At 44.0% G+C, this 26,879-nt stretch overlaps 1 protein-coding gene across 1 annotated transcript in view; it reads right to left on the reverse strand.

Moving 5' to 3' along the window:
- The window catches only part of LOC111140633 (syntaxin binding protein 6), a 251,147-nt gene extending 226,870 nt beyond the window's left edge, over positions 1-24,277 (reverse strand). Inside the window, exon 1 of the mRNA XM_022492830.1 lies at positions 24,234-24,277. The gene's annotated coding sequence lies outside the window, so the exon portion shown is untranslated. The remainder of the gene's footprint in view (positions 1-24,233) is intronic.
- Between the last annotated feature and the right edge of the window lie 2,602 nt (positions 24,278-26,879).

The raw sequence follows: 26,879 nt of genomic DNA on the forward strand, positions 1-26,879 counted from the left end.
AAAAAACAATCAGGAAGTCAAATGTAAGACTCCATTGAAATTCTTTTGTTACTTCAAATATTCAAGAAAGGCATTTGATATCTTAATTCATCTAAATTTGCAATTTCCATTTTCCACCTCTTCCCAATTTAAAGACACTTTAGAAATAGAGTTTCATACCAAAGGGAGAAAGATTGTCAAGATCATCCAAAGGTGCTTTTGCTTGCTTGTTTGTTAGCACAACTGTAATGTTCTAGCAAACGTATTATTAGAGTTGATCCTTAACAACCCAGGAGGTTGGTAAGGCATATTTCCACATTTCATCAATCTAAGCAATCACTTATTTTAAGATGCAACATTATTTTATGTACCACTATATTAGAAGAACACCACAAATTAAATTAAAACCTATCATGCATAGTGAAACATATCATGTTTTCAGATATATTAAAATGTAAAATAAACAAAAATGTATGTCTTAGAATCTCTGGAAAAACATTATCATAAGCCTCACTTTTCAGATAAGGAACTAGAGGCTCTGAGACTTGCTCAAAGTGATAATTGGTAAGTTGAAGAATGGACTTGCACCTATGGGAAGCAGTTTCCTCTTTCCCCCATGCCAGTCCAGTCTCTAGTCTGAATGATCTCTAGAGTTTCTTCTGGAGCCCCAAAGGTTTTCCGATACAAAGCAGGTGAAGGAAAATCAGAACAGAGTCAACTCAATACATGCTTTTAAAATTGACATGGATTCTAAGACTGCGGATAACTGAGAACTTTTCTCTTGCTCCTAGACTGCCTGGGAAATACTGCTAGCATAAATAGCAGTATGTGCCAGGTGTGTAAGAAAAAGGATTACAGGGACACCTGGGTGGCTCAGTTGGTTGGACGACTGCCTTCGGCTCAGGTCATGATCCCGGAGTCCCGGGATCGAGTTCCGCATCGGGCTCCCAGCTCCATGGGGAGTCTGCTTCTCCCTCTGACCTTCTCCTTGCTCATGCTCTCTCTGTCTCTCTCTCAAATAAATAAATAAAATCTTCAAAAAAAATAAAAGAAGAAAGAAAGAAAGAAAGAAAGTAAAAGGATTACATCATCAATTTCACCGTTAATTCAGTAGGACTGGCACAGAAACTTATGGTTGACTATAAATTTTAAGTATAATTCACAAGGCAATTTTCACTTGTGAAGGGATATTACTGGGCACCTGGTCAAGCAAAACTTTCATTCCTTGTAATGAAATATGCCCATTTAATGATTTTGTTTCTTTGTTTCAAAAAATACCCATTTGGAAAGGGGCCATGTTTTAGCTAATTACTGCATACACTATTGCAAAGCAAATGAGTAAGCCTAAGAGTTTTAATCAGTCTGTACAAAAAGCCTTTAGAACATCCGACATTCATTTAAAAAAATAAAAAACAAAAAACAAACAAACAAAAAAAACCCCACAAAACAAAACAACAACAACAAAAACTGTTGGAAACAACTGTTGCAAAAACCAAGGGATATGGTGTGTGGGATCTAGGTAAGATAGAAAAGGCTGAATTGATGACCAAGTTTATTGAAATGTAATTGTTTTTACATTTTGTATTCCCCACAGCACCTAGAACAGTGTCTTTTTTTTTTTTTAAGATTTTTTAAAATTTTTTTTAATTTGACACTCAGATCACAAGTAGGCAGAGAGGCAGGCAGAGAGAGACAGGAGGAGGCAGGCTCCCTGCTGAGCAGAGAGCCCGACGCGGGACTCGATCCCAGGACCCTGAGATCATGACCTGAGCCGAAGGCAGAGGCTTTAACCACTGAGCCACCCAGGCGCCCCTAGAACAGGGTCTTAAACACGAACTGCCTACTAAGTACACATGAGAAAATAAGCAGTAAGAAAAAGGAGATATGTTCCTTCTTCCTAGGTCTGTTCTGGCTCTGGCAGAGAAACAGTCTAGTGAATTCTTGGAGGTGCCTACTATGAGCTTATCTTTGTACAAAAGGCACATCAAATTTAATACTGCAAGTCCTCAAGGAGCTGACAGTCTAGTGAGTACAAACATAAGAGATATGCAGGTAGCAGATTATCTTTGGGTATGCTTGTAACTGAGCAATATACTCAAATGTTCTAATATCATGTCCAACCCACAATGGATGTAGAATTAGGAGAGCAGCAGCTAGTTAGGAGCAACACCAGCTCATTGCTAGACATAACCTTGAAAGGGTCAGTTCTCTGAATCTGTTTCCTTAGTTATTACCTACTCATCCCTCAGGGCTGATGCAAAATAAATTAAGGTAGGAGAAAGGCTTTTGCAAATTCTAAAGCATGATACAAAGTAAAGCATTATTAGGGGTAGTAGTAAAATGTCCTATTGCCCAAAAATATTGCAGGGTTTTCTTTTTGAGGTCCCTTCAAAGACGAAGGCAGAGGGCTTTTTCAAAAATGCAAACCTGATCATTCATGTCCTGGTTTAAAGATGCCTTGTGGTCAAAGGATAGATTCTCAACTCTTTGGCTTGGTAGATAAAGATCTTCAAAAACTGGCTCCTTGGCAAGCCCATCCCTGGTTTTACCTCTCAAAGACCGCAACGAGCAACAATGGCTGACTGATCACATTCTCTTACACACTTCTTTGCCTTTGCAATTTTGGTGAAGTTCTTGGATGTGATTATCTTATCACATCCAGGACTCCACAGACTGCTATTACAGTACTTTCCACATTATCATGAGGTTCTGACATTGTCCAGGGCAAGAAAGGGGGTGAGGGGTGGGGCAACGCCTTCTCCTTCCCCATACCTTGTACAAAACCCAACTTACAGCAGCTTAGTAAATATTCCTTCAGTGACAGCAAGGGAGATCCTTATTTGCATACCACAAAAAATGGTGCCAAGGAGAGAATCTCAAGGGAAGGTTGTCAACTGAAAAAAGGCTTAGAGGCCCTATAAAACCCCTACAGGTCCACATCGCTTATCCAAATGCCCTAAGGCCACATGTGTTTTGGAATTCAAAATTTTTGATGTTTTAGGGAGGTAAAAAATGTACCTTCTGTTCTCAGTGGAGTGTAGGTCAGCACTCCATACGCAAACACAGTAATATTTCTGCAGGGGAACTTACAAATAACCATGCTAAAGGAGATAAATTAATACACAGGCTCATTCGTTCAAGTCAGATCTCACCACCAAATGGGTCAGAGCCTTTTGGATTTTGGAATTAGAGAGAAGGGACAGTGGATCCATACCACCTGATTTGTATACATAGCTCTTTCAAATTCATTTCCTTGTTTGCTCAGACATACACTACAGCAGGACTGACCTATGTTCAGGCAACAAGTAAAAATGGCCATACACCCAAACATCAACAGGCAGGCCATAAAATATTCTCAAAGGGGTTCAGAGGCACCCACACATGGTCATCATCACTGACAACGACAGCAAAACAGAAACAAAAACAACTACAAAAATTGCTAAATCCAGCACTGGAGGACCAGGTAGAAAAAGTGGTAGTCCACAGAGCAGGAAATGAAGGTATGAATGATTTTGTAAGCAAATAAATAATATTGTTAGGAAGTCCTATCACTGATTTCTAAAGGGCTCTCCAACCGTGAGCACAGAGATGTGCTCACACAAACAGTGGCATTCGTAAGCCAAAACTGAGCTGTTCCAGACCAACCTGACTTGTTTCCATGTGAAAACAGAAACAGCAGTGCATGCCACCTGCTCTCTAGGGCTGCAGAAAGGAACGGAATAACACCTTTTGCAAATAAATATATACAGATAAATACATATATTCTTCTAAACAACCAGAAAGATCCCCATGTAATGCCTCATATGAAAAACTTCTTTTAGAACCAAATGCTAACAGGAATAATAAAACTTTTTCTAAGAAACAGGGAAGTGCTTTCCTTTCTAAAAAGAAGTACAAAATAACAAGAAAGAGGAAGGAGAATACATAATCCCACTTCCAATGAATTCTAACACCGGAACACCCATTTGTGGTTACCTATGAATCTAAAAGGTTTCATTTCAGGGAGAAGGAGAATGCTGCCTCAACATTTCTAACACGTACCTCTGGATTCCATCGCATACCAGAGGCCAATACTAACAGCAGTAGCCACCGTGTACCCTACTGATCCTCCACTACATACGAGGTACGGTGCTGAGTTTTTGAAGGTTTCCATTAATCCTCATGTTAATAATAGATCCTATCTTATAGGGTTATCAACCCATTTTACACATAAGAAACTAAATCCTTCAGGAAAAATCCCAGAACTCTTAAGAAGGAAAACCAAATGATGATGATGTTATCTCTTGCCAATTACTTGGTTTCTACTCTGATAAAAGTGGCATAGCTCATTTGCAGTAGCTCACACTTCATCCCCTCCTAGACACCATTTCAGTAAGCATGTAGCAGAAATAACTCTCTTGTCCACACCTAAACCCTTTCCCGTGCATCTCAGATGAAAATGTGTTCCCTCCCTTCTTCCCTCCCTCCACCTCTCCCTCTGTCTCTCTCTCTTGCCCCATTTTTCAGAAGTTCTCCTTGACTGTGCCCCATCTGTCCAGCCATCCATCCCTCCATCCATCCATTCCCTTTTGGGTACCTATCATATACCAAGCAATGAAGGTACAAAATGTTTAAGTCACGGTCCTCTTCCTCATGCAAGCAAATAATCATACCTTAGCATAAGTTACCTATGGCACAGGAGCAGCACTGATCATTTCTGGCTCAGGGTGCAAGTTCAATGGTCACAGAAGTCTTCAAAGAGGTGGTAACCTTTGACTGGCTCTGAAGAATGATTGCAAAGATGCAAAACAGACAAGGAAGAGAAGGGCATTTTAGGCCAAAAGAGTGATGAATGATACTATCTGAGTGCTCCATGTCCTTCAAGACAGTGAAAAATGACAATGGGGAGATGAAGCTGGGAAAGAGGGATGGACCACAGGCCACTGGATCTTGTTGACACAAAGGTCAACAAGATCCAGTCCCCAAAGTTTAGTCTTCTGTGTCTGTTGGACCACAGCACCTAAGACAGTACCCTGTCCTAAGGGAAGGGGAAAAGGGAGGACATGGGGCTGCTGATTGCCCAAAGGAAGCCAAGGTTCTCATCAACTCACCAAGAGAGCCTGGACACCTCTTCCCAACACCTCTCCCAGCATCCTTGCTCTTACCATAGCCCTGTGGTTTCTAAGAGCTAGTCTCTTGCCCTTTTTGAGGCCAATATCTGCCAATTAATTGTGACTCTAATACATTGGGGACAAGACACTCTACATCCTGAGGGGCAGCTCTGAGGGCAGCACAGAAGAAAAAAAGTTCACTGAATTGGGCAGGGAGCAGGAGAACTGATTTTAAATAGATAGCTTTTAAAGGGAAATAGCGAGATCATAGACCACCAGTTAGAGAGAGCTTCAACATCCACCTAAACACCAGCGCACCATAAAGACTGACTGAGCTGCTGGGTCTTTATCAGCATCTCCTGGGCCTTTAAAGCAATAATCCCCATGCTTTCTGAAATTGCTATAGCTTGTCTCAGTCATCTGATTCATAGATTTTCATTGCCTCTTCAAAAGAAAGAACAAAATCCTGTTGCTGTAAAACTTGTTGTTTTTAACTAAGGTGGATTTAAACGAACTGTTATGAGAGTTTCCTGACACCCTACAGGATAATTAGACACATACTGATTTCCTGCACAAACTCAGAATAAAGAAAATCACGAATCCAGAAATTCAGCCTTCATAAAGAGCAAGATGATAGGGAAAGGGCAATATGCTTGAACAAAAAAGGCAAGTGGAAATTTGGCCAAACCAGACATAAAATACTGATACACTTCAAGATTATTTTTTCATACAAATAATATTGCAAATGCAGTGAATACTATTTATAGAGCTATACATTTTTATATTAATTTCAGAACAAGACAAAATCACTATTTGAGTCTCCCCTTGTACTGAAGCAATTTAAGTTTTAGGTATCACAAGGAAATAACTTCTAAGAAACAATGACCTTAAACAAAGTTAGATTTAAAAATGAAGAATCATAGAAATATTCTCAAGTTCTAGAGAATCACAATGAGCTGAGGAATCCAAAGACCAGAATTAAGAGTCCTAGGTTTGCTCCTCTTACACTGTTGGTGAGAATGCAAACTGGTGCAGCCACTCTGAAAAACAATACGGACGCTCCTCAAGAAGTTAAAAATAGAGCTATCCTACGATCCAGCAACTGCACTACTAGGGATTTACCCCAAAGAAACAAATGTAGGGATCCGAAGGGGGCACCTGCACCCCAATATTTATAGCAGCAATGTTCACTATAGCTAAACTATAGAAAGAGACCAGATGTCCATCAACAGATGAATGGATAAAGATGTGGTGTGTGTGTGTGTGTGTGTGTGTGTGTGTGTGTGTGTATATATATATATATATATACACGTATATGTATATATATAATAGAATACTACTCAACCATCAAAAAAAATGAAATCTTGCCATTTGCAACAATGTGGATGGTACTAGAGGGTATTAGGCTGAGCAAAATCAAGTCAATCAGAGAAAGACAAACATCATATGATTTCACTCATATGTGGAATTTAAGAAACAAAACAGATGAACATAGGGGAAGGGAAGAAAAAATAAGACAAAAACAGGGAGACAAACCCTAAGAGATTCTTAATCATAGGAAACAAACTGAGGGCTGCTGGAGAAGGGGTGCATGGGGGATGGGGTAAATGGGTGATGAGCATTAAGGAGGGCACTTGATGGAATGAGCACTGGGTGTTAGGTGCAACTGATGAATCATGTAATTCTACCTCTGAAACTAATAATATGCTATATGTTAGTTAAATTGGATTTAAAATAACAACAACAAAAAAAGAAGAGTCCTGGGTTTCCTACTGATTCATGGTGGGTTGGTACAGCCTCAGTTTCCTTGTCTGTAAAATGGAGTACACAGAGAGATGAGAGTGTGGAAGAGAAGACAATGGGTTAATTAGATATCTGAGACCTTTTCCTGATTTAAAAAAGCTCAATGAATTTTGTATTATACACAAAATAGATCCTTTCTAGAAAGAGAATTCCATTTCAACTAAAAGATAAAAGCTTTAGAATCAAGGAAAATAAAAATGGAAGACAAAGAAAGTGCATCAATCAATTCAGCACAAAAGTAAACTTCCATTTTTATGCAAATATCAGCTTATAAAATAAAAATGACTAAGTGGTTTTGAAAGATGCCTATATGGATTTTCCAATTTTTTGCTTAGTTTTGTATGTCCTAATGCACAGGACAAAAAATGACAATTTGGCATATACTATTATTTCCCATCCTCACTAGTTATTTTAAGAGAGTAACATGTTTATCAGTAGCACATGTAGGACAACACACCAGCAGAATACAGCAGATATATTGCCAGGTTATTCTTGGACCCTAAATAAAGAGCTCAAGATATGCCCTGCTTCCAAATAAAGGATGAGAAGGATGATGATACCACTGAAATCCATGAGAAAGTGAAGAGTAGAAACTACAAAATAAATACAGTGGTAAAGACAAAAAGAAAGAAACTAGTGTTCCAGAATGTCTGGCATGACGAGAAATGACAGAGATAAGAAACCTAGAGAGGCTTGAAATATAAAACCAAAACCTGTAAGACAATAGAGACAAATAAGAGCAAAATAGACCAACTACTGGCAAATCACTTTGAACAAGATCACCAACATAATGGAAGCATTCTATTTTGTGTGGAAAGCCCTGTGGGAGCATTGCTCCCAAGGACAACCACCACTCCAGAATTTCTTCTCTCAAGCATTCAAGAAAGTTGGTGGTGAGAACCAGCATCTTACACATACGCACACTGAGGATGGAGATTAAGAAATCATGTGTCCACAGAACTCTCCGCATCCTGGGGCTGTGGCTTGCTTTGAGCATCCTAGAACCTGAAATCTAAAACAATCTCAATAAAAAAAGAAACTACATCTATCCTTCCCTCATCCCTCCCTCAGTCTACAGACAAGTCAACAGAGTCACATCTACTAAAACCCACCCATCGACTCACCATTTTACAGAAGCATTGGGTGAAAAAAGAAACACAGCCATTTACCTGTGCAAGAGCGGCCACCCAAAGAGATAACCCACCTACCAAGAGTCAACAGTCTTCACAGTGGCCAGTGCACTCTAAGCAACAGCTCCCACTAGTGGTGGGGAGGAACACAAGGGGAAAGGAGGTACACGTTGACAGACTCCTTCAATTAATGTAAAACCCTATGCATTTCACAAAGTTATTATCACCCTCACAGCCACCCCCAGAAGGCTGGTGTTCCTGAAAATTGAAGACATATCTCTATATGGCTAAATGCTTCTGGAGTTCTACTCCAACTATGGAACTTTTCTCTTGCCTCAACCATACAAATTTGTACTAACTATAGCTTCTCCTAATGCACACGTGCCATAGTTCTAAACAACTCTTTCCTACTCACATAATACAGTAAACAGAAGCTGAGTATGTACCATAGAGTAACACTGTGAGGATTCAAAATTAAATTAGAAAAAGATCCTGCTATCAAACAGCGCAGAGTCTACTTGAGGAGTCATTGCAGGGTCTATGGAATGGCACCACCATTACCCAAACATGCAAGCTAAAAACCAAGAAGTAGTTTCAGATGCTTCCCTTTTTCTCACCCTATACTTCCAACCCATCACCATATCTAGTCCTATCACCTCTATTTCTCTAAACATTCACCCAGTTCTGTCCATCTTTACCTCCCTGGTCAGGTGATCATCATTTCTTCTTAAATGGCTACAAAAACTTCAAACTGTCTAACCATATCTCCTTTTGGACTCCTATGGTCCTTTCATCCATCCTCTTCCCTGCAACCAAAGTGATACCTTGTCAATCAGATCACTTCAAACCCATACTTAGAAATGCTTGTGACTCTTAGGAAAAGTCTCTGACTCATACTCCTCATTGTCCATTCCCAGCCACAGGGGCTTTCTGGTGTCCATCGCTCAATCGAAGGTCCCTTCCACTGCAGGGACTGCACACATCCGGTCACCTCTCTAATGCCATCTCCTGCCTCTTTGACCCTGAGTCACCCTTCAGATCACAGCTCTGCACAACCTTCTGAGGAAAGATACTCCGACTTCCTTGACTATGCCAGGTCCCCTCAAACACATACCTCTCCTGTAGAACCCTTGGGATAGCTGTCATTTAACATTTTATGCAATTATTTTTGTACATAGTTTCTTTTAAAAATTGTTATAAAAGCAGAAACTGTGGCTGGGTTCCGTAGGTATTTTGTTGAGTGAAAAGACAGAGATAAGACCAATATGAACCAAAATGGAAAAGGTGCCCAGAGAAAGATGCAAATGACTCCTGCTGGGTTTAAACCAGACTTCTTGCCTTTCACAAGCCATCCTTTCTGGGAATTTCTCAAGGTCTCTTCATCCTGACATGGCACTGTGACATGGTGTCCACATGAGGAAGGGAAGAGAAGGGAACTATCTTTTGCTGTCCCTTCCTCTCCCAAGTCCAGAGATCAAAGAAGCAAGGGAAGAAGTAGGGCTCCCATATAGAAGGAGAGTGGCCCTGTCTATATTTGCCTTTAATAAAAGTAGGGCAAGGAGGTAACACCCCCAAACCTACTGAAACAGTTGTTCTGGGTGAAACTGCTCCTAAGAACCCCTGACAAATCCATCATCTCTCTGGAAGCCTTTCCAGGGTGTAGGTCAGCCACCTTACACGGACTGAGTACCACTGTCCCTCCTTGAAATGATGACAGAATTCTTTCTCCTTCCTCAACAATCTATTTCTTCTTGAAAATCTGCTGCAATTAATTTCTCCATCACCCATCTAAACTAAACATATTTAAAATGCAGGAGCGGCCCACATTGATACACCTCTTATTAAGAAATGTTTGCTTGTCCCTCTTCTAATACCCAATGTCTCAGGAGTGGCCCTTGGCTCTGCCTGGCCCCTCCAGTTGCTCACTGCCTCAGGACAACACAGAATGGTGGTCAAGAGCCTGACTCAGGGTCACAATGCTGGGCTGTGGACCCCAGGCCCAAGGAACTGTGGCCCTGCTTTCCGTAAAATGGGGTGAATGACAGCACCTCACTAACAGAGTTGTCAGAATCCACGAAACACCTTTTGGAAGATCTAACTGGCTTTATTAAATGATTCATGAACTGGGCAGTACACTCTCTCACAAGAAGGGAGGCACTCCTCCACCAAACACTCCTAGCACAGTGCCTGACACACTACGTGTGTGATGATTAACTATTAGTATGATTAATATATTAAGGAAGCCTCAGGTATTCACTGAAATGAGCTCCTTATCCCCAAACCAAGAGGATTATTTTAAAAAATCTGTGTAGAAAAATTCTCAGGGTAGAAAAACTCTAGACACTTGTACTTGTAAGATATCACAGTGACCTATAGGGAGACAGTGTTTGCTGTAGCTCTGCCAAATGACAGTGGAACCATGACCTACATCCTAGTTACATATCCAGGAACTGGTCATTAGTCACACCCACTCAAAAAATAAGGATGTGGGTGGTTCTCCCCCCCCCATCACAATGTATATCTTGTGTTTACTCAGTGTACTGTAAACTCAGAATACAAAGTACTATTTATAAACTTCTTTTTTTTAGCAGGAGGTAAGTTCAGACATCCACCTGCCAAGTCCAAATCTGAGATGTACAAGTTACACATGTATATAGGATAATGTAATCTGCTAAGAAAACAAGGAAGGCAGCCCCAGCAGGTAGATCTTCACAGCCACTGGGGACAACTGCTCCTTAGTAACACCTGGCTCTTCACACCTGCCCTGAAATTCTCTACAGGAATTAAATGTGCAAGGAAAATGAATATTTCACCAGGAAGGTTTTCATTAAAAGAGCCGCACATTTTCCCCCCTCACGCACCTCATTTTATCCAGGAAAATTGTGTGAAGAGAAATAAAATAAATTTTTAATCTGCACAGGAAATGATTTGGTTATCTGGTTACCCATCACCCAGAGCTGTGCCCTGAAAACTGAGGCTGTGTAGGATATAGGTGCTAAGTATAAAGAAAGCCACCAAACAAAGAAACCACTCTACTGTGCCATTGTAAGAGAAGTCCAGAGGCTTCTTTGCCCCTGCTTTGAGCCAGAATAATTGGTGTAGCTTCTGCTTTCTATGTACTCAGGTTTTTTTTTTTAAAGATGTATTTACTTATTTTAGAGAGAGAGTGCACACGTGTGAGTGTGCAAGTGGGGGGAGGGGCAGAGGTAGAGGATCTCAAGCAGATCCTGTGATGAGTCTGGAGCCGACCTGGGGCTCGATCTCACAACCCTGAGACATGACCTGAGCCAAAGCAAAGAGTCAGATGCTCAGCTGACCGTGCCACCCAGGTGCCCCCCCTATGTACTCAGCTTTTAGATAACATTTCCTGATCTTTTTTTTTTAAAGATTTTTATTTATTTGACAGATCACAAGTAGGCAGAGAGGCAGGCAGAGAGAGAGAGGAGGAGGAGGCAGGCTCCCTGCTGAGCAGAGAGCCCGACGTGAGGCTCGATCCCAGGACTCTGGGATCATGACCTGAGCCGAAAGCAGAGGCTTTAACCACTGAGCCACCCAGGCACCCAACATTTCCTGATCTTGATGGAAGAAGGCCAGCTTGTTGAGGTCCATGAGCCAAAAAGGGTGAGAATAAGCCTCTGGGATGGTTTAGTGTATTTATTCCACAGCTCTCCTAGGACTCCCACATCTCAGAGGCAGCTGGATGCCCCAGGATCTATCAGAAAACAGTCTACCCAGGGTATTCTTTTCAGGGATTATTTTGGAAAATCTGTACCACATGCCAAAGGCATTAACCCACTCAGTTTCAGACAAAACTAATAGATGACTTTAAGATTAGGAACAAATGACTATTAAAGAGCTCAGCAGTATTTTGCCTCTGTTGGTCAGAGGTCATATTTTATATAAGCTCATATAAGCATATATATATATATATATATATATATATATATATATATATATACACACACACACACACACACATATATATATACACATTTATATCTTATATAAGTACCCATCTCGAGAAAGATTACATTCTCTGCAGAATATAGCTTCCAATAGTGACAATATTCATCAACACGTCTTGTCTTTATAAGAGGGTTTCCTGGGTGGCTGCTTGCCAGCCAGGAAGAAGAGCAGGCAGGGTAAGGCCTACAGGTCAGACTAGTCCAGTCAGGACGTTGTAAAGCCTGAAGCTGCTCTCTTGAATAGCAGGGCCTCAGGGACTGTGTTTGGGAAGGACAAGTGCCCTGAAGCCTGACTGACTTCTGTCCCCTGGGGCAGTTTCTGGGGGTCTATAACAGGACAGGAGACAACTAGATCTTCCCAGTCCAAAGTTCCTTCAGCACTTTGTCAGAAGGGAGGTAAGGTAGGGAAAAGCAAAGCTAGTGGCCCTCAGATAAGGCAGAGCCAGTTTTGACTCCTAATCATGCTCTCTGTTTCCTTCTAAATCTCTGACTTTCCATCTCTAATCTGGGACCCTCAAGAGCAGTAACAGCTCCTAGGTTACCGTAAGGATAAGAGATTGTGAAAGTGAGGCAGGCACTCAGAACCATGCTGTCTCCTGCTAAATCTACCCTCTTTACCCCTGCAGGGAAGTTCCTCCCTTATAGATGTAGCCTCAAAAATAAGGTTTTGTTTTTAAGTTTTAATGAAACACCCTCCCAATTCACTGACTGGGTTCTTGGAGGTCTTCTGCTATTTCCCAAAATCAAATACAGGCTCGAAGGGCATTTTGGAAACAAGCTAAAAATAGACAAAACAATGTACTCAAATTCCAAAATGTTTTCAGCAACACTTTTGGAGCTGGATGTACAATCATCCAGACTGCCATAAAAGGCAAATTCACTTATAGGCTAGGTACTTTGAAGCTTTCAGGTGACCTCACAATTTATAATTGCGATGAGTCACATACCCTGGGACTCCCCAAATTTTCAGCAAGTTCCCCACTAAGGGCTTTATGCCTCTTCATATCCCCATCCCACCTCATCGAGCTGTGACTCCCACAGTGGGGACTCTCCAGAAATTACGTTTGAGAAAACAGACACCACTGACAGGTGACCCCCATTACTATAAGTTTCAAGGACTTCTCATAGATGTTTCCATGGAACTCTCAATTTCTTTTAAAAAGTAAAACAGGTGCCTGGGTGGCTCAGTTGGTTAAGTGTCTGCCTTCAGCTCAGTTCATGATCACAGGGTCCTGGGATCAAGTCCCACATGGGGCTCCTTGCTCAGCGGGGAGCCTGCTTCTCTCTCTCCTTTGCCCCCTGCTTATGTTCTCTCTTTCTCTCTCTCACTCTGTCAAATAAATAAATAAAATTTAAAAAAATAAATGGGGCACCTGGGTGGCTCAGTGGGTTAAAGCCTCTGCCTTCGGCTCAGGTCATGATCCCAGGGTCTGGGATCGAGCCCCACATCCAGCTTTCTGCTCTGCGGGGAGCCTGCTTCCTCCTCCCTCTCTGCCTGCCTATCTGCCTACTTGTGATTTGTCAAATAAATAAATAAAATATTAAAAATAAATAAAAAGTAAAACAAATCACACAATTGAAAACCAGGCAAGAGACCTCACAAAAGAGGATACCTAAATGCCAACATACACATGCAAGACACTAAGCTTCACGTGGTAATAAGGGAAATATGAACTAAAAACCATAAGAAGAGACCTCTACACAAACATCTGAAATAGCTAAAATGAAAATGACTTCTCTAAGTATTGGCAAGAACGTGGAAAAAGGGAACTCTCGTTCGCACCAGATGGGGCTATAAATTTGAGTGACATACTGGAAAACTGCTTGGCTCTATCTACTAGAGCTAAATGCATTCACGTCACAAGATCCAGCAAGAATGGCCACACACACACACACACACACACACACACACACACCAGTGACGCATACTCGTATGTCCCAAAAGACCTATGTTCATGAATGCTCACTGCAGCTTTATAACAGCCCCTAACTGGAAACAGCTCAAACGTCTGTAATTAAGAATTGTGGTATATTGAGACAACAGAATACAGTCAAGATTCTGCTCCATGAGCAATAGCGATGAATCTCACAATACTAAAAGGAGTCAGACATGAAAGAATACAAAAGGACTGTACTCAGATGAAACTCAAAAACTGGCAAAAGCGATCCCCAGTGTTAGAAGTCAGGACAGTGGCTACCACGGAGAAGGAGGTTACCAGCCAGCCCAAGGAGAGATTCTGGGGTGCTAGTGGCTCTCTTTCTTCATGTGTGTTAAGACTAAATGGATGTGCTCATGGAGTGGAAATTCCCTACACTGGACCCGTGTAACCTGTCCTTGTTTCTGTGTTTATGTTAAGTTTAAAAAAAATTTTTTTTTTTAAAGCAAACCCATCTAAATGCCTCCTCCTGTGCAATGCCAAACAGGGCAAACCCATTCAACTTCCCTTAGGGTAAATGTATGTCAGCACTCGAGCCTAGTGAGAACAGCAAGAGGCACTGGGTCCTGCTCCCACCTGTGCCTGCTCCCTGCCCTGACCAGGGGGAGCCCAGAACTCAGAGGGAGTTTGACACCCTGGGCCTCAATGCTCTCAGAGAAACCAGCTAGGTAATGATGAGTCTCAGATAAAATCTAGTGAGGACACTCTGCAAACCACAAACTGGCAGGACATCACCACGTCCTACAGCGGACGCCATTGAGAAGCAGGAGAACCTGAGGAGAATCAGGGAAATTTTGAGGAGCTCTGGGTGGCGGGGCTTCCTTTCAAGAGTTTTAGGCTGGTAGCATAGGTTCTTTATTTATGAAATTACCTTTCAATGCCAACTTGAGTTAGTAGACTTTCCGTTTGCACAGCTGTATCATGAACTGCTCTTAATAAGCTTTCCATCATAAACAGTGCTTTTCAGCTCACATCGGAAATGCTACAAACCCTCCAACTGGAAAGGGGAAGTACCCAGCACTACCTGCGTCTGAGGGTGGGTCATGCAGACAAGAGGAATCAGTATTTGTGAAGTGCTTAGAACTGTGTTCTATGTTAGCACATCACAATCTCCAGGGAAATGTTAAATACGAAAAATAAGAGACAGAAAAACTAATGGACGGCACAGTGGAAGGAAATCCCAGAAGAAAGCAGCTGCCCAGCTCAGTCTATTTTTATTGATTCTCCTCTATATGTCAGACATGCTAGGCCTCGGGGACACAAAAATGAAGATCCCAGCCTTGGGAGGCGTTCACAGCCCAGTGGGGCTGGAGAACAAGGGCTATTCCAAAACCAGGTGCCTAAATTCAGGACTCGCTGTCCCATTTTTAAAAATCAGTGGTTGTGTGGTTGGCAATGTGGATGAACTTGGAAGTATGTCCATTTTATGACCACTGAGCTCTTCTGATAAGCACCAAATTTTTACCTGCAGGGCCAGATGTTTTTTGTTTTTAACTACTGTTATAGTTGCACAAGGATTTAATTTGAAAAGGCCTTCCTTCAGGAACCCCCAGCTTTATATACCTCGTTCCTCCTCAGCAGCAGGACCGCTTCCTTATTGTGACTTAATGATAGGGTAGATTAATCACTTCAAGAATAATATTAACTTCTCAACCACTAGATACCGCTGGCTTTCACCTGACCCTGTGTGAGGCGACATTTTTCCCGGGAGTCTCAAAATAAAGAGCTGGGTGAGGCAGACCCTCTCTGGCCAAGCTTCTTTATGCACAGTGGTCATGAGCGGCAAGGAAATTAAAGTACACACGCTCACTCGCCTCTGAAATCGGATCTTTCCCACTTCTGAGCAACACTCCTCCTCCACCTTCTGGAGGAAGTGCCAGTGAGGCCTAGTGTGTTGGGCTTCAGCCGGAATCTTATCTTTGATTGCTTGACGTTGGCGCAACATCAGGTTAAATGCCCAGCCCCAGCACCATAACTAAGTGAATAATTTCATTCTCTTCAAAATCGGGCATGAAAGAGCCACATGGGCCAATCCACCAAACAGTCAAACAAGAGGGTGAAACTGGGCCTCACAGGGTGACATCGCCGTCCTTAGGAAAGCAAGTAATTTCGGGCTGTGAAGGCTTGGAAACTAGTTTGACTTACTGCACTTAGGGATTTGTTAAAACCTTAGGAACTACTCCTGTCTATTTTTTGTCCCCAGCAGAAAGTGAAAAGGATCTGTCCACTTCACTGAAGTGTAAACACAATCTCTTATTTCCTCTCCCTTCAAATGAAGATAAAGGAGATAGAGACAAAAGTTAACAAACGTTGACTCACCTTGTGTAACCCCACACAGATGCCGCTACCTCAGCCAGCCCTGGGAAGTGCTGGTGCGCCCTCTTAGAGCCCAGACCACTCTCACAGGGGCCATTCACGCCAGCCTCAAAACCAGCCCCACGAGCCAGGCTGGCAGGGAAATGAAGACACAGTGGGCAAACAGCACAGGCTCCAGGTTGGAAAATTACAGCCAGTGCCAAGATTTAGTTCCCACTTCTTCCTCATCCCTTTTTCCCCATTAACCTAATTCAATCCAACCTTCCCAGAGTTAATAGATTCATGGAAAGCAAATTAACAAAACGCCCAGATTTTCTAAAGTCGATAATGACACAAATACTTTCACCCTCATCCCCAGAAACTTTCATCCATGCTGTTCATGAAGTCCAGCGGTTTGCATTTTAGCTTCCTTTATTTCCTGTCTGGGAAAGAGATAAAGGTCACTAAGGGAGGGAGTAGGCAGCTAGGCAGGGATGGGCAGAGACCACCAACTGAACAGCTCAGAGATGACCTTCTGGTCAAAAAGAAACCAACTCTGGGATCCCTGGGTGGCTCAGTTGGTTAAGCATCTGCCTTCGGCTCAGGTCATGATCTCAGGGTCCTGGGATCAAGCCCTGTGTTGGGCTCCCTGCTTAGCTCCCTCTGCCACTTCCCCTACTTGTGCTCACTCTCCCAAATAAATAAAATCTTTAAAAAAATAAAATACTTGTGCACTCTCTCTCAAAGAAAGAAAATCTCTAAAAAAAAAAAAAAAAAAAAAGGAAAAATCAACCCATCAAAGCCAAGTAAAGACCCGACACCTAAAAGTTATCCGGACTCAGCTGAGACTAGCACAGTGACTTTACCAAAGCTATGGTAATTCTGAAAATCAATCAGGTTTCAAATCGTGAGGACCAGGTTTCATGCTTCATCTACTACATCCTCTCCTCACCCTAACCCCATCCATGCAAATCAAAACCCCTGTGAAGCCCTTGGCTTTCTTCCACATGTTTCTTTCCCTTAGTCCTGACCGTGGAATTCTTAGCCCTTTACAGAAGAAGGAGGCAGAGGCAGCATTCCAAGCCCACTAGGTTAGGCACTTTTCTGTGAGTTAGGTCTTACTCTGATGTTACAGAGAAGAAAGTTGTAGCTCAGATGTGACCTACCTCGCCCAAGTTCCCCAAGTAAATTAGCGGCAGAGCCACTACTCAGAGCTACTCAGCTCTGCTTTGGTCCTAGGCCATCTGCTCCACACTGCACTGGCTTCTACTCAGAGTGATCGCGGACCAGCAGCAAGCATGTTGTGGGAGCTTGTTCTAATGGCAGGATCTCAGGCCCCAAGCCCCGGCCTACTGAATCAAACTCAGCACTTTAACAAGATCCCCAGGGTGTTTCTGCCCATGAGTTTAAGAAGCCCAGCTATGCTACAGCGCTGAAGAGAGAAGAAGCATCTCTCCTAGGGGGATGGTAGCTTCAGCTCCAGTGGAGTTAAAAACTCCTGTAGTATCATGACTCTTGGGTCCAAACACACTGATGCTTGTGTAATGCCAAATGGCACCTGAACTGCTGCCAGTCAGAAGAGCCTATTGCCCTTTGGTGGGTCACAGCAAGGAAGCCCGCATATGGAATTTGTCTCTGGAGGGAAGTCCAGAAACATACTCTGATCTGGTGATCCCAAGGCTCATGCCACAAAACCTATCTCACTGACTCGGGAGTCACTTGGAGCAAAGAGCCTTTAATTCAGGAGAAGGATCTGGATCATAAAGTAACAGGAAAACCCTAGAAGACCCAAAGACAGCAAGGACAAAGGAATCATCTAGATATTTTCTTTTCCCCAAAAAGAAAATCTGGCCTGAAATGAATACACTAGAGTTCTACAGCTCTCTGACCATTTTTCTTTCTTACTATTTTTGTTCCAGCCTTCTTGCCTTTTTATCCTGATAGAATTCATACCTCATAAAATTCACTGTTTCAGAGACTCCAATTCAATAGTTTGTATTCACAAAGTTATGTAATCATCACCACTGATTCCAGAACATTTTTCATCACCCCAAAAAGAAACCTGTACCCATCAATAATCACTCCCCATTCTCCCCATCTCCCTAGCCCCTGGCGACCACTAATGCACCTTCTGTCACTACGGATTTGCCTATTCTGGACATTTCATACAAATGGAATCATACACCATAGGGCCGTTTGGGTCTGGCTTCTTTCACATAGCATGTTTTCAAGGTTCATCCCTGTAGCCCGAATCAAACTGCATTTCTTTGTATAGCTGAACCATATTCCATCATATGGATACCCCACACTTTGTTTATCCATTCATCAGCTGGTGGGCATTTGGGCTGTTTCCGCTTTTTGGCTGTTATGAATAATGCTGTTGTGAACATTTCTGTCCAGGTGTTTATGTGAACATGTTTTCTGTTCTCTTGGGTATATGACCAGGAATGAAACTGGTGCTTGGGCACCTCTGTGTACTGGGTTGAGGAACTGCCTGTTTTCCAAAGTGGCTACACTATTCTACATTCCCAGCACCAATGGAAAGTACAAGGGTGCCCATTTCTCCACATCCTCACCAACAATTGGTCTTCTACATCCTTTTAATAACAGCTATCCTGATGGGTGTGAGATATTACATGGTTTCGATTTGTATTTCCCTAACGACTAATGGTTTTGAGCATCTTTTCATTCACTTATTGCCATTTGTGTATCTTCTTTAAAGAAATGTCTATTTAAGGGATGCCTGGGTGGCTCAGATGGTTAAGCATCTGCTTTCAGCTCAGGTCATGATCTGTAGGTCCTGGGATTGAGCCCCATGTTGGGCTCCTAACTCAGTGGGGAGTCTCCTTCTCCCTCTCCCTCTGCCCCTCCCCCTGCTTGTGCTCTCTCTCGCCATCTCTGTCTCTGTATCTCTGTCAAATGAATAAATAAAATCTTTAAAAAATGTCTATTTTAATGTTTATTTAAAATTGGGTTGCCTTTTTATCGCTGAGTGGTAAGACTTCTTCCTTCATGCTATTTTTTGAAACTCTGGGCACACCCTCTCTTCCTGGAAAGCTCTTCTTCCAAATACCCAAGACTCTTCAGCTGGACTTCCCTCTGTACTTGGACCCACTTTCCTCTAAAGACCTAGAAACACTGATTCTCTTTGTGTCTCATGTGCCCTTCCTTGTTTTTAACCTGAGTGTTGGGCCCCCCTCCTCTTTCTCCACAAGTAGCTCTTCTGTGGTCACCAGAACTCATGGCTACTTCAGTGAATTCAAAGAATCGAGAAAGAACAGCAGGTTCTTTGACCACCAACACAGACTCACTCAGTCTTACCCTGTGCGAGGCATGATCCTTTTCCTGTGTGCTCTGAAAATTACTGACATGCAGGCACAAGTACAATCCTTCATACTCCTGCTCCATTATGCCACCAACCTAAAACGCCCCTTCTCTTCTCTAAAGAAGTACAACCACCCATCATTTACATTTTCACAGTTTATCCCCACCATGGAAACTAGGTGAAACCAGCCCACCCATAGCTGATGTTAATTAGCATATTAGAATTGTTGGGATGTACTAATGTGGTAATGGAGTATTAGAAGATCCACACATAACCTCAAAAACATTGCATTTTGGGAAATGTTTAATTGAATAAATACAACCAAGATGTTGTTGAGGCTGTTAACTCTGGTACTTTTCAGAGACTTTGATATGATGATGCACATGTTGAGAATCTCTAAGAGGGAAAAATAACAGGCAGCACTTCCAAATTGATCTGCCCTTTTCAAGAACATACCTATTAATGGCCACCCCAATAGGATTTTTCTGATGTACTCCAGAAACTGCTGAGCTAATTCAATTGCTGCTTAATTCTATCATCTGGACAGAAACCATATTTTCTACCCGTGTAAGGAACCAAATTTGCTTTGTTTTATAATATTGTCAATTGGAAGTCCCTCTATTTCCATGTAGGTTTACAGAAAAAGAAAAAAACATACATTAAAAGTGTTCATAGTTTTGAAGACCCATCCAGATTTTTGAAATTGAAAAATGATATAATGTATGGGGGGGTGTATTTTAGAATTGAGCTAGTATCAGGCAACCCGGGTTTTCGTTTAAGCACACTCTAGGAGGGTTGCGGAGAACAGTGTTCCAGGAATGGGCTGTGACTCTCTACAACCCAGAACAGTCCAAAGACCAAAGAGAACTAAGGTCTCATAACAACAGTCTCACAACAGACTTATCCAAGGGAGGAAGATACAAAGTGGTCACGTGCTAAGAAAAACTAACGACAGAGATAAGGAAAGAAGCCTCCCCCACACTGGAAAAAAAACATCCTAGCAGTGAAAAGTAGGGGTAACACCCAAAATATAAACATCAAGTTATGGGAAAGAATTTTAAAATAGAAATGTTCCCTACTCATGTTAAGTAGGAGAAACCATTTAAATTAGCTAGTGAATCTGAAGAATTACAACCGGAAGGTGTTTCTTCACTGTGTGCTGATTACCATCAAGAAGACAGGCATGGGCCTTGTGCAGTTTTATCTACTAAAACACTAAATGGTACACTTGAGTTTTTGAATAGGTTTCTGATTTTACTGATAGGTCTCTCTAGTGCTAATCATCTTAAAATGAAAACAAAGCACAAATGGAAGGCTAAGATAAAGCCTGTGGTCAGCTGGGATTCCATTTGGCAAGGCAACACAAGAACTTATTAAAGTTCTGATCTCCTCTTACAACTAGTCATTTGGGTGCTACATAAACCTTATTCTTTCTTTAGGATGTCATCTTAGGGGCCCGCCCAACTCCAGCAGGCACCCTCCCAAGGCCTCTCTGATACAAAGCAGTTAAGTTCAAGGCCGCAACTAGTCATGGTGGGTTCTCAGCCCAGCACCCTAGCTTGGGGGGCAAGAAGAGCTTAAGATTGGGTTGTGCGCAAACAGTCCTTGATTATTAGCAAAATGATACAGAGAGGCTGATATACTGCACGGCTGCCCCCGGATGTCAGCCTTCCTTCCCCTCAGAGAGAGAGAGGATCTCATTCACCTCCAACACTGCCATTGACAGAGGAATGGAAGGCCTTTGCCAGGTCTGACCACCACAAAACATCTGTCACAAAGTATACTTCACCTTCTCACCCCACCCCCCAGTTCTGGGTAAGCTGTCCATTCAGAGAAGGCAGCACATTGCCAGGGTTTTTTTGTTTTGTTTTGTTTTAAACACTTGCTTATAGCTATTTGACCTGGTTTCCAATCTTAAGGTTCAAGCTGCCATAACTTTATGCACCCCACCCCCTGCACAAATGTCCGAGATCCCCAAAGAAAGGACTTATCAATAGCAGAAGTCACCAATCTCAGTCCACTCAGGGGTCACCTAGAAACCAGAGGCTGAGTATTTTACAGTGTGAAAGAGACAGGGGAATCCTATCTTCCTATGTGGGTAAGATTCATTCATTTGAAGACCATCGTAAGTGACACAGGTACTGGAAATACAAAATGCTTTAGGTAAGTTCCTAAAACACCCTAGCTCTGTATGTGAAGTATTAAAATAATCGCATTTCAGAACAAACCTCACCTCTCTCTTTTTCTCTCACGCACACACACCTCCCTGCCATAAGTCAGTGATTCTGTTGGCATGGTCCTTGGACTAGCAGCACTGGCATCATCTGGAACTAGTCGGAGATACAAATTCTTGGGCCCCCTTTCCTCCACCCTAGACCTAGAGAATCAGAGACTCTGGCAGTGCAGCCCAGCACTTTGTTTTAACAAGCCCTCCAGCTGACTCTGATGCTCAGGATTGAGAACCCCTGCTCTAGGATTAGGGAAGATGCAGCACCTGGGAGGCCCAGGAGCTGGATTAAACCCTTATTAGCCCAGTGAGAGGAAATCCCACCCTTTCTTGTTTTTGGTGACTACTGGCTCTTAATCTCAGACTGATGAGGGGTTAAATCCTTAGTTCAAGGTCACTGTTGGAGGCCAAGTCAGAGCTCCAGCCCAGGGTCTGCTGACTCATCAACCTTAATTGTCTTCATAGGGGTCTAGCGGATATGCCAATTTTGGGGCCCAGGACTCTGAACATTGATAAGGCAACCCTGGAGATCTCCTAATCTACACCAGGCTCCTTTCCTCAGATAAATATGAGGGCTCAACCTCAACCCTTAAAATCAAGAGAGGTAGATTTTAGGAAAAGAAAAAAAAAAAAAAAGGATAAACAGCTATTTCCAAAGACCTGAGCAACTAAGCATCTCAGTGAGGAGTGGGTAGAGGGGAGAAGGCTTAGATGTCTTATTATAATTAAAAGTATTCATTAATTCAGAAAAAACTGAGTAAAGAGCATAGGCACAGTAAGATCTGAATGGTGCTTTCAAGTTTTCTTAGAACTTTCATTTCTATTATCTCACCCAAGTCTCACAACAATCCTGCAATGAAAGGAGAGAAGGCCCCTAGCGTCCCCATTTGATAGAAGAGGAAACTGAAGGTCAGAGTGGCTACTTGTCTATCAGCACAGTCATCAGCTGTCAAGCCAAAACTTGACCTCAGGTCGGACTCTAGAACCTGTATACCCATGCCATGTGAGTCCCACAGCTGGAAATCCACCCCAAAGCAGATTAACCCCAGGGAAAAAGCAAAAAGAAAAACATGCAGCAGAAACGATGAGCCCCTAAAGCACAGCACCCGAGCAGTGTGTGGGTGCCCCTTTAAGAACCTAACACACAAATCCAACAGCCAAGGTGTTCAGCCAAAAAAGAAAAAAAAGGAGGGAGAGAGAGAGAGAGAGAGAGAGGCATATTTCTAGCCCGCAGAATCATTTCTGGACCAATTCCCACTAGCAGCCTCTGAGGCGAAAATCGTCTCACTGCCTGGCTGAAGCTCCTCCACCACCACTCCCCTCTCCCCACCCCACCCCCCACCCCGGGGGTTATGACAGCACAGCTCTGACTCCAAAACTCAAAACAAGAAGTGAAAAAAGTGGAGCTAGAAGAAACCGGCAGCATCCTCCACACCCTGGCAACCTGCACAATGCCAGTTCCAGGGTCTTGGGATGGCCTGCAACGCGATGTTAGGAGCCTGTGGAATGAGGCGGACATTCTGGTGGACCCACTGGCCCTGTTCTTTCCCACCCAGTCCCCAAGGAAGAATAATTAAAGGGAGGATTCGTTATGAAGTCCTGGGGCCAGAGCCCAAGGCAGATAAATCCAGGCACCCTCTCCTAAGGATCAGAATGTCAACTCAAACCCTCCATCTGGTCCTTCCCTTTAAGTCCTGTCCTCTGCGAAGATGAGCAGGGTGGGGTTGGCGGGGTGCTGTAAACCTGAGGAAAGGCTGGAGGAAAAACTGTACCATCCGCCTACCCCAGCCATATCGCCCCATGTGTGTAGGGCTCGATTCTGTCCCATGCTACCCGCGCTAACTCGGAACCGGGCGCCCCTGACCACGTCGGAGGTTGGGGAGGGGGCAGCCCAGCTACACGATCTGGAGGTAGGGAGCAGTGCCGCCCGGACAGGCTATCTCACTTTTGGCAGGAATGATTTTCCTAGAATACCCCACGGAAGAGATCTGGTGAATCGCAGATTTCAGCCAGGGGTGAAGGAACTCAGGCCAGGGGCGCAGCGACCCACTCGGCTCCTCCACACCAGGGTCTCGGGGCGGCACCCTCGGGACTCATCCTACCGCGGGGACAGCGCGGAAAGAAGGGCTCCATCCTCAACTTTCTCGGAGGAAACTGCTCCGCTCCGCGGCTTGCCTAATCCTCCCCGCACACTGGGTCCCAGGTCTGGGGAGAACCAGGGACCGAGTCCCTCACTGCGCGCACAAAGCAGCTGCGCCTGGGCGCGCAGCCCCCTCTCCCGCCGCCCGCCAAGTTGAACGCATCTCTCTGGGCGCCTCCCTACTCCCAGGGCCCCGCAGTGGGGTCCCTGCCCCGGCCGACCGCATCGGACCGAGCTCGGGGTGCCCCGACCGCCGCGGCTACTGCAGCCGCATCCCCCCCCCCCCTCAAACCCGGCCTGGCCTCTGCCTCTCCCGCCCAGTCCCCCACGCCCCGGCCCTACCGTGCAGCCCGGCTAGTGCCGGGGCAGTGCCAGTGTGCGGCACGCGTCCCAGCCGGCGAGGCTTCTCCCCGGGGGCTGCCCCGCACGGGGCTCCGGGCTCCGGACAAGGCTCGGCCGGCCCAGGCGCTGGCTCGCCGCCGCTCGCGGCTCCCGCGCCGGCTCCCGCTGCCTCGCGCCAAGAGGGAGGGGTTGAGGGGGGGAAACTCCCGGCAACTCCAACTCCGGGCGCTGGAGCTCCAGCTGCAGCCGCGCGCCCGCCCGCCACCGAGTGCGAGCGCCTGCGAAGCAAACCTGCCCCCGCGGCCGCCTCTGAGCATGCCCAGTGCCGCCGTGGGCGAGCCCGAGCGCCCTGGCCCGGGGCAGAGAGCTGCTGCCGGGGGCCGGAGACGCGCCCCGGGCTCGGGACTGCAGAAGTGGGGCTAGGGTAGGGAGGGAAGAGCAAGTGCCGCGGAGGGGGCCCTAGAGCAAAGGGCCAAGGGGGTATAAAAAAAAACGGTGTGCGGAAGGTAATGCCAAATTTCACGGGTTGTGAGAAGTTTGTGGGCTGGAGAAGGTAAGCTGCTTCTGTGAGTCTCTCTGCAAGACTCTGAAAGGACAAGGAAGTATTTATTCTAACAGTAGAGTGGGCCCAGCACATGGGTTTTATCCAGTGCACTCAAGCCTGGGGTCGCTAACCCAAAGGGCTAACGACTGGGCCTGGCAGGTAATGCAAATTAGTGAGCCGCCTAGGACGCGAAGCAGTGGAGAGGGCTCTAAAGGCGCACCCTGATACAAACGCCCAGTGCGGTAATGGAAGAATTCAGGCCCACCTTTGCTAAATTTTCCGATTCTTTAAGAAATGGCAGAGAATTCGATTTTTTCTCATGGAAAACATCCTGATTTTTACATCTTGATAATAAGTGCAGTTTTTTGTTTGTTTTTAACACTGGACCAAACAAAATATATCTGGGTCCCTTCCCTGTTTGGCCCCACAGAAAACTAATGTGAGGATTGTGATTTCTGCTTTTTTTTTTTTTTTTTTTTTTTTAAGCAAAGAGGTGTCGAGTGCCGACTGTGGTTTAGAAGGCACTGGAAGGGATCCAAGATGATTCAGATGGCTATCAAAGTCCTACCAGTTACTAAGGGAAATGGGTTTTCAAAACAGAAGAGGGCTACAGATAAATGCTGGGGCATTGAAGAATAGAAGTTACTGGTGTGGAAAGGGGTAATGAGAACTAACTTTTGGGAAACATCATTAATAAAAGTAGCCAAGGGAGAAGTCACTGCAAGATCAGTTAACAGTGCACAGCAGAGGCATTTTGGAGTCTGAAGGAAAAGGAAAAATCAGTAATGCTGACCCTGTCTTTGAAATTTTGATATTTTTCATCATGCATTGTTTGCATTAATTTTAAAAATATTGCATCAAAATATTTGTATTGGTTTCTGAGTTCTTGCCATCCCCTTGAGTTTTGCGGCACACCTCACCCTAGCCTGTGCCCTGCTGGGGTGCTGCGTGGTGGTACACTGGTCTGCTTAGTTGGAGTGTAAGGGGCAATAAATAGCATACTGAAATGGGAAAGGGGGTTGGCGCAATGGGGCAGAGCATTTGACTGCCAGTTTGTGGAGCCTGAACTTCAGCCAGTTGTTAGCAAAGATACTGGGGGAAGACAGTGACGTAATCCAGACCCAACTCTGGGAAGATGGGCTGCTACAGATCCAGGAAGGTTGTTTGGAGGGGAAAAATAGGAGAAATGGGGTAGTTGGGGCACATTCATGGTTGTGGTCTTATGAAAATCCGACCCATTTCCCTAACAAAGTCACTTGTAGCTTGCTTATAATTGGAGAGGCATGTGGTGGGGCTAGCTGAGTGCCTGAGGGTAGGACTCCCAGGTCCTGGTTTAAACCTCAGCCATTTCCTACCAGGTTTCCATGGGCAAGAGGTTCCAGTTCTAAGCTGCCTTTTCCTTGTGTATTAAATTGTTGGGCGATTCTTAGAACGTTTTTGTGAGGATTCAGAGAAATAAAGTATGCCTAAGAGCTTTGAAAACTAATAGTTTAAGTAAATATAAGGCGTTGTTCTTACCTATATATATGAAATAGAATTTAAATGAAGAAGTTCTGTGGCTTTACAAAAGTTGTCTTAAGCAGGAAGCTTCTTTGATTTAACAAGCTCTTTTTGTGTGTGTGGGATTCTGTTGACAGAAATTTGGAATCAGCTTTTGGGTAATTCGACAATTTTGTGAATTAAGGTGTCTCTGTACTCATCTCTACAGCAAGTCACTCAAAATGACCCCCACCCTTTGTATGGCTACCCTCTCTCTCACCTGCAGGTCATCAATGCAGTCTTTGCCTTAATGAGACACCTGGGACTTACCTCTCTGCCCTGGATCACTGTCACAGCAGGTGAGTTCCTTGGTTGCTGCATTCATGGAGAACAAACGACCACTAGTCTACGGGAAAGCATTTTAAGCATACAGAAATCTCAAAGAAAAAAAAAATGCTTGGGTGTTTACACAAGAAGCCTTCCAGAAGTTATGGAAAGGTGGAAATACCTAGCCCTGACCTATGACATAACAGGTAGTTACAAATATTTGCAGAATATATAGCAATTTATATCATCCGAATCTTCTGTTCTACCACCCACAGATCCTAAGAATTATTTCTAAA

This window comes from Enhydra lutris, unplaced genomic scaffold (genome assembly GCF_002288905.1).
Source record: "Enhydra lutris kenyoni isolate GAN:26980312 unplaced genomic scaffold, ASM228890v2 scaffoldscaffold4, whole genome shotgun sequence".
In the NCBI taxonomy this organism is placed as follows: Eukaryota; Metazoa; Chordata; class Mammalia; order Carnivora; family Mustelidae; genus Enhydra; species Enhydra lutris.